The following is an 8479-nucleotide window of genomic DNA, read 5'->3' as shown; positions in this document are numbered from 1 at the left end:
GCGAGTCCTCTTTGAAAACCCTTCTTACCCGCCAAACCCCCAATCTTGGCTGGGTTGTAGTATAGTTCCTGCATTTGGGGAGCTTGCCGAGTCATTCTGTCAAATAACCACACAGACCCACACTATGCGCAAAGTTTTTATACAAGGTTTTTTATTCAACTTCAGGAGAGCAGATACCCCTTTTTAGACATTTGAGAAAAGTATAACATACACAACAATTTTTTCTACGGTCCAGACAAAAAGAAATCAGATGATTGGTTACTTGATCTATATCAACAAATATACCTGTTTCTTTATCTTGTAGGCACACACCTCAGTTACATATGTAAATAAAACAACAATATGACCTATTTTAAAAGTAAACAGAGGTGTATTAAACATGCTCAGTAAAAGGTCATACAGATGTTGATGAAATGGCCTAATATCATTCTTGGCCCCCTTGAGCGCTTCATCCCAGTGTTCGTACCCCCCGGTCTTTGTTACAGCAGCCATTAACTTTTCCAGGTTTGAAAGTTGATCCTCATCGATGGTTAAATCTGTAGAGAAAAGGCTCGCGTTGGCTACTTTTCTGTCAAGCACATGGTGTAATAGCGCTCTCAGGTTAGCTGCAGAGTGTTGATGACAGAACCAGTTGCAGAAGCAGTCCAGGGTCTGAGGTCTTGGAGAGTAACCGCAGTCAAAGGGTTCCAGAGTGTATACAAAACCTGGGGAATAGAACCAGGGGTGATCCCGGGTTTGAAGAGGCCTGTAGAGCCTGTCGACGTCCGCAGCTTTCAGGTAAGACATTCTCTTTAATTTTCAACCATGATTGAATTGTTGCGCCTTTTATCCTATCTCTTCACTACGTCACGACACACCGCCCTCTTAGAAGAGAGTAGCCCCTGAGCCGTCAGACCCCCCTCCAAAACCCCACACGTCGTCTGTTTTATCATCGTCGTCGTCATTCAAGGGGGATATATAATCCATAATCCAGCATATTCTCCTTCTAACCAAATCCAGTTGCGAACATTTGGTCAAGATGTCAAAACCATCATTTATACAGTTTATGACCTCTTTCAAGAACGGCCAGTCCACGGCGTCAAACATAATTTCAGTAACCTGTTTTTCTGGATCCTCCACACCCCCTTCAATAGGGTTTGTAATCAGGGTACTGCTAAACAAAACCTTACGATCTGTAGTTAGAGATAGACTCTTCACCACTCTACCGTAGTTCTGCAAGCTTTCCCATTCACACCTTTCAAAACCCTGAGTCGGAGACTCCATTTCGCATTCTCTTGGACCCTCTTGCAAGCCTTCTAGAGTCTTATCCACAAGCCCCAGATCTCTCCAGGCCATCACCTTCAACCAGTCCTCATAAGAGTATTCAATTACCGTCTCAAAAGGTTCCAACGTACCCTCCTTCTCTCCCAAAGCAAAAAGCTCCACTCCAACATAGCTGGGATCCCTTTTAAAGCGGTAACCCCGTCGAGCCCCCCAGAACAACACCCAGGAGCATTCAATCTTCAAATTGGTGAGTACAGGAACCCTTGCCCGGGATTGTTTCTTGCGGGGTTTCATGTTGATGTCGCTGGACATGTTGAAGAAGCGGGATGTTTCTGATGCTGAGAATTAAAGAGGTATTGCCTAAAAGCAGCGCGGGTTCTTAAATAGAGAGGAGAGTTTCGGGGCGTTGCCTTCAGAGGGGTGGGGGTATTTATGGGTGGCCTTGATGTTCAGGGTTTTATGGGTGTACACTTTCTGACGGATATGACGTAGGAATAATTAAGGAAATAACTCTACCTAAAATCACGCCCCCCAATTATGACGTAGGAATATTAATAAGCTTAGGGCATACGTCATAACAAAATAGACTCTTATGTAGTTGAAGGCGCAGTATAGCTCTGATAGTCTGGTGGTGACGGAAGACCACCAGCCGTTTGAACAAGCCATTCAGCATCACCTTGTTGGGCTAAGTGCAGGCACTGTCAGAGCGCAGGGCGTCCTGCCTTTGAAAGAGTTTCCGAAGTGTCCTGATGTGCCCTTTAGCAATGCCAAACAGGTCTGTGAAAATGGCATCCTTTCGCGGCACTTCAGACGCCATCTCACAGTCTAGCCGACCTGAAATGCCTGAGCCCGTTTTACCAGCAGGCTTCAACGGTAACCGTTTGAAGCAAGACGTGGCGGTGTCAGTTTCCGTAGTGTAGCGGTTATCACGTTCGCCTAACACGCGAAAGGTCCCCGGTTCGAAACCGGGCGGAAACAGCCTGCTGTGGGCCGGCCCTTTTCGTCCTGTTTGCCCTCGTGGTTCCCCGGAGGCGGTGGGTAGCTTTTCTTCATTGGAGTGCCCGAAATCGGTGCTCTCAGAGCGTCCGTCCGTCGACAGGTTGAAATTGTAAACGCTGGTGTAGCCACTTTTAATTAAAATCTGATGATGATGATGATGATGATGATGTTGTTGTTGTTGTTCTTGTTGTCATCGTGATCGCCGTCATTATTATTGTTAAAGTAAAGCAGTAGTTAGATTTGTTGCTACCGTAAGGTGTAGAAGGCACAATAGCTCTGTGATTGTCTGATGGTGGCACAAGACGAGCAGCAGCTGTTTGAACAAGCCATTGAGCATCACCTTGTTGGGGTAAGTGTAAGTCTTGTCATAGCTCAGGGCGTTCTTCCTTTGAAAGAGTTTCCAAAGTGTCCTGATGTGTCCTTGAGCAATGCAAAATAGGTCAGTGAAAATAGAAACCTTTATCTCACAGGCTGGCCCACGGGAAACGCCTGTGCGCGTTTTACCAGCCGGCTTCGATGGGAGCCATTCGAAACACCAGGACAGGTCGGTTTCCTTAGTGTAGTGGCTATCACGTTCGCCTCACACGCGAAAGGTCCCTGGTTCGAAACCGGGCGGAAACAACCCGCGGTGCACGCGTGCTAGTGCCGTGATATCTGTCCCTGTAACGCGGCCGGCCATCCCTCGGAGTGTCAAGAAATCCTGACCTTGAGAACAAACGATCACAGAAGGGTAGCTTTGCGAGGCGCTGGAACTGACAGTTTTAAAATCGATACATGTTGTTGCTGTTACAATACGACCGTAGCAGGATCGGCGACATTGCTGTTACTCTTATGAGTAGATAGTAGGGTTTTATGGGCGCGGCCTATTTTGTTATGACGTATGCCCTAAGCTTATTAATATTCCTACGTCATAATTGGGAGGCGTGATTTTAGGTAGAGTTATTTCCTTAATTATTCCTACGTCATATCCGTCAGAAAGTGTACACCCATAAAACCCTGAACAACAAGGCCGCCCATAACCTGTTGTTCTTGTTTTTCTTGTTGGTCAACTGTAGAGTGTGAATGGGTCGGCTCTTCCTGTAGTGTTTGGGGGTCTTTTTTAAATATACATGTAATGGTTTAGTAAATCTAAACCGTTATAAGATCAACAAGTTCTGTTGTCTGTAATGGTCCCAGGTCTTAACAATGCCAGTTTTGAATAGTGCGTTTATCATATTCACACTTTCTCTGTCTGTCTCTCTCTCTCTCTCGCCCAATCATTTTATAAGATCAACAAGTTCTGTTGTCTGTTATGATCCCAGGTCCTAACAATGCCTGTTTTGCATAGGGTACTTATGTTATCCACACTGTATCTGGCTCTGTCTCTCCCCTCAAATTTAATTAAAAATAAAATTAAAAAAGAGGGTGTGTGTGTGGGTGTTTGTGTGTATAGGTTAATTGTTTTTGTAAAAAAAAAAAAAAAAAGCTGTGGTTATATTTTATCTCTCACATAATGTGTTCAGTCGTTTTACTTAAATACATTCTAGGGTCTTAAAGCTCATAAGAGTTAGACTTAAGATAAGGATATGCTTTTAAGGTATTTTAGCAGTCTCAATCCCTGATGATAAGGAATCGTTTAAAAAATAAAAACAACTGATCACTCAATGCTAAATAGATCACAACACTCAAGGCTAAATCACTCACACCATGGGTGGCGGGGGTGGGCTCAGACAACAGTACGTATGGCATGTGGTATCAAAACATTCAGAATACTTTTAACCTATATAATTTATAAGCTTTGTAAAATAAACCCAAATATCTCTTTTGCGGGGATAAACGCTGTTCTGAGTAGTTTGTGACTTGTTTAATACCAAACAAAGCATCGCTATTAAAAAAAAAAAAAAAATCACTGTAAAAGCGCTAGTTATTTTAGATCTTTATAGTTAGTTTCTTGGCTCAGGTTGTTTTTTAGCGCTTATAAAGGCCTGCAATATTCTTAGTGGTTTGTTGACTATAGGTCTTGATGCACAAAGGCCAGACCAGAACAATGCCTTACAAGCAGATCCGGCATGTGGCCATCAGTATAAGTATGAAGGTCTGGTCTTCAGCTCGACAGACTCATACTGACCTTTCGATTTAAGACTAAAGATCAACAATGTCCGGAAACAACATCAGCGACTTCGATTTAAACGAGTTTTTAGGCAAGTCTTCAGATTATTTTCATTGACTCAGAGCGTGTTGTGTGCATGTATTGTAAATAAGGCTATAACATCTGTTTTAAGTTCTGTAAAATTATTTTTCAGCCAGTCAACAGGAGTTAATTCCAAACGCTGAGGAGATCATCTGGAACAACGACGGTAAGATTTTTGTGTTTGCGCTCATGGGTTCTTATGTATGGGTGTGTGTGGTTTTGAAGCGGCTCATTAGAGTTATGAAAACGTTTTAATATATATTAATGCCGGTCTCTTTAATTACACAGAAACTATCGAAAGGCCTGTGATTAATGTCTCGACCAAGAGAAGTGGTTGTCCCTAGACAGGCTGTCTGCCGACCGGGTAAGAACTAAACCCCTGTTTGTTTGTATAACGTTTCTGTAAGATGTTTGAGTCCAGTTTTGTTAATTTTAAAAAATTATCCTGTCTAACAGTATTAAGAAACGTGGTTCGAGACAACGAAAGGCCTTCCACATCGAGGGCTTGTTTCGTTTTACCTTCGAGAACCGTAACCTTTCAAGAATCTGAAAGGCCGTCAGCCCCGGTATCTGATAGCTGTGAGTATATGTCTGCAGCCTGTAAGAGGTTAAAGCTTTTTATAAAGCGGTGTGGTTAAAGGTTAAACATGTCTCTTACCTTCACAGCGGTGCAAAAAGCTAAACCAGCCGAAAAACATAAGAAACGATTATTCTGTGGAGGTAAGTAAGATCTTTCAAACTTTAATGTTTTTAAAAGGGCTTTGTTTGCCCGTTGAGGGCTAATATTTAAGCGATGGGTGACCGTTTCCTGTAGGGCGGGGGGTTCTGGGAAAGATCTTTAGAAGTCCGGACAGATCTAGGCTTGTTTCTGGGGAACGTGTTTAGAAATGACCGATTGCCGTACCGTCTGGTTAGGAAGTAAAGCCGTCCGAAAGGGTTTAGTAAGTTGTTTGGCTTATCTCCCGCTATTATACTTCTGTTTTAAAGTGGTTGTAGGAAAAGGCTTGAAGGTGTTCATTGTATTTAATATTTAAACAGATCGTGAAAACGTTTGTGAAACAGGAAGTCCCGGGATCAGGAAGCGTTTACACTTGGAAGGTTCGTTTAAAAATGAAATGTTGTTGTGTGTGTGTGTGTTTTATTAACAATATTACCGTTTTTAAAGAAACATTTAAGAAACAGTTTATTTACAGCGGCTTCTCTGTTTTACATTTATTATCAAGTCCTAATAAATATATTGTCTGTAAATAATAAGGCGTTGTAGTGAATGTCTAAGGCTATTTTCAAAGGTCTAAAAAAGCTAAAGGTTTTGAATGTGCTGGACATGTTGTTTTAAGTTTGATTTCTGTCGCCGTTTAAAGATGTAAATGTAATGTATATTTTTATTCTTCCCAAGACTCTTGGGATAGTCATTCTGTGGATGAGCTATTGAGGACAATTACCCCGTCTAAGTGGGATCAAACATCTTCCCCGGTGAGATCACCGAGAGGATCCCCCACGGTGGTCTTGGAGACCCCCCAACATCTACTCAGGCCACAGCCTTCTGGGGGTAATTCAACACCCCAGATTCAGCCCGCCGCATTGTCGGGCGGAACAAATACAGGCATCCAACAACCTCAGGGGTCGCCGTCAGTCAGGGCTGACACACCACCCAACGACGGCCTGGTTTCAACATCGTCCCCCAGACCCGTTTCTTGGCTACAGAAACGCGGAACAGTACCCCGCGCTTGGCCAGGGTGTCACCGCAAAGGCCTTCTTGGTCTCCGTCCATGAGTATACGCTCGCTCCCTGCCTCCTTCGACCGAGATTTACCGGAGCGACCATCCTTTGAAGCTGAGCCAGGCCACCAGCCCCCGGAGCTACTTCCTGAAGGTCGGCATGAGTTGCTACATACTTAGTTACAAAATCAAAGACTTGTGTTAGTGGGGCAAAACCTGGTGATAGAGAGCCAAAACACCCTTATTAATACCCTTACTAACGAATTGTACCGTATTTAATGTATTAATAGACACAAAACGCCTTACTATTGTGGGTTGTTGGAAAAATAAAAAATACATTAAAAAATGTCCTGACTTGGTAAAAGAACTCACAAACTAAAGGATTATGAACAAGCTAGGGCCCCAAAAAGACCTTCCCGAGAGAACATCCCCGGCCCTGTTGTGAACTCCTCTGATGTCCCAATGAACCTGGAACTATTACAAATGATAAATAATTTAAATAACCCCCAATTACCACCGATAGAATGTGAATTAACAGACTTACCGGTGAACCCCGACCTGTTACAGATGGTCAATGATCTAAATAACCACCTCCCACCGGTAGCGCTTATAGAGGTTCACCCCCTAGTTCACCCCGATTTGTTTGAAATGGTGGAGGCTTTGGAGGAGCTACCCCGACCAAATTCTGCCCCTATTATAAATGATTTGAGACAATTAGAACACAGGATGGCGGCAGAAGCAGCCATCACTATAGAGGAGGGTCTTGACATTAACCGGTTGGATATCTTTGAAGGACTTTTACAGGCTTTAAATGAGCCTCCTCAAAAAGGGGGTTTTGTAGATGTCAGCAGTGGGGGTGTTCGGAATGTGGAGGGTTCTGAGACTGATAAGGCTGTGGAGGACATGCTCTGTGAGAATGTAGGGGGTGAAGGCTTTGTTCAAAATGATGATGTGTCCAAGAGTACCAGTGATCCCGTGATTATAGATAGACCGGCCTATAACAATTTTGAAATGATTCAGCGTTTTAATTTTGCAGAACTTTTAAATTGTGACAATTATGCAGAAATATTTGTCAACATACACGAGGCCTTGCAGAAAATGCTTGAACAGGTTGCTGAAAGGGTCAGACCTCGAGATGTTGTACAGTTAGAACTCAGAGGGGATGATTTGTTTAGCAACCTATCTGTAATGCTGAGTGGAGATAATTTAGATGTCTGGCTAAAATCGAAGCGTTATTGCAAAGTAACGCAGCCATCTTAGCTGATGAAAGTCTGTCTCTGGTAATGAATGTGGTTCGTAACCCTGAGGGTGGGGCGCTTAGAAGACTGTCGAAATGCTTGAAGAACGACATAATTAGGACCAAGCTCAGGCAATTAGTGGTGAGTTCCAGTGGGGACAATAAGCTCTGTTTTGCTTACAGTTTAATAAAACTACTCACCCCCGACATGCCTGAACCCCAAGCTCTGCAAGAGGCTTTAATGCTTCATCAGAGGGCCGGCTTAAACTCTCAACAGATGGTTACCTTTTCAGACATCACCAAGTTTGAGGAGTTGTTGTCTTTAAAAATTGTTGTGTGGTACCGTTGTGAGGTAAAGGAAGTATTTGTGAAATTTCAGATACATCCTGAAACCCATACACAGACACTGTTTCTCTTCCTAAGTGATAGTCATTACTTTGGAATAAAGAGTTTGACGGCTTTTTTGGGTTGTTCGTATGTTTGTCATTGGTGTTATAAGGCCTTCAATGATAAGCTTAAGCACCGCTGTGACGGTTACTGTAACGTCTGTTTCAATCCGCAATGTCGTAAGGGTTTGGCCCCTACCATCCGATGTAAAGATTGCTTAAGGATTTGTCTCTCAGCGTTCTGTTTTTCCGAGCATAAGGTACAGAGGGCCGCTGCTGAGGGGGTTAAAAAACGGAGTTATTGTGATCAAACTAAATATTGCCCGCAGTGTTGCCTCCAGTACCGTTTTCATGAGGTTAAACCACACAAATGTCTGGAGCCGAGATGCAGGATCTGTAATGCTGATTTAACCCCGGGGTCCGAACACCAGTGCTTTATTCAGCCGGTTAAAAAGGAGCCGCCGCACAACCGGTATGTCTTTTTTGCTTTTGAATGCCGGCAAGAAAACGGGGTCCACGTTGCTAATTATATACACTGTATTGACATGTTGGATCGTGAGTGGTCTGCTAGCGGTGAGAGTTGTGTCAGGGATTTCTTTACGCGGTATCGCGGTCCAAAATACCTCAATTACACATTTATTGCCCACAATGCTAAGGGTTATGATTCTTACATTTTGATGAAGTATCTGGTGGAAAATGGGGTGAC

The 8479-nt window shown here is 43.4% G+C and overlaps 2 non-coding genes across 2 annotated transcripts; both read left to right on the top strand.

Moving 5' to 3' along the window:
- Positions 1–2168: 2168 nt before the first annotated feature.
- Positions 2169–2241, top strand: trnav-aac (transfer RNA valine (anticodon AAC)). The gene has a single exon. It is a non-coding gene; the product is annotated as a tRNA-Val (tRNA).
- A 569-nt stretch (positions 2242–2810) lies between these two features.
- trnav-cac (transfer RNA valine (anticodon CAC)) lies at positions 2811–2883 on the top strand. The gene has a single exon. It is a non-coding gene; the product is annotated as a tRNA-Val (tRNA).
- The last annotated feature ends 5596 nt before the right edge of the window (positions 2884–8479 follow it).

The sequence above is a fragment of the Amia ocellicauda genome, chromosome 11 (assembly GCF_036373705.1).
Source record: "Amia ocellicauda isolate fAmiCal2 chromosome 11, fAmiCal2.hap1, whole genome shotgun sequence".
In the NCBI taxonomy this organism is placed as follows: Eukaryota; Metazoa; Chordata; class Actinopteri; order Amiiformes; family Amiidae; genus Amia; species Amia ocellicauda.
The sequence above is the reverse complement of the archived record's forward strand: the minus strand, read 5'-3'. Positions and strand labels throughout refer to the sequence as shown.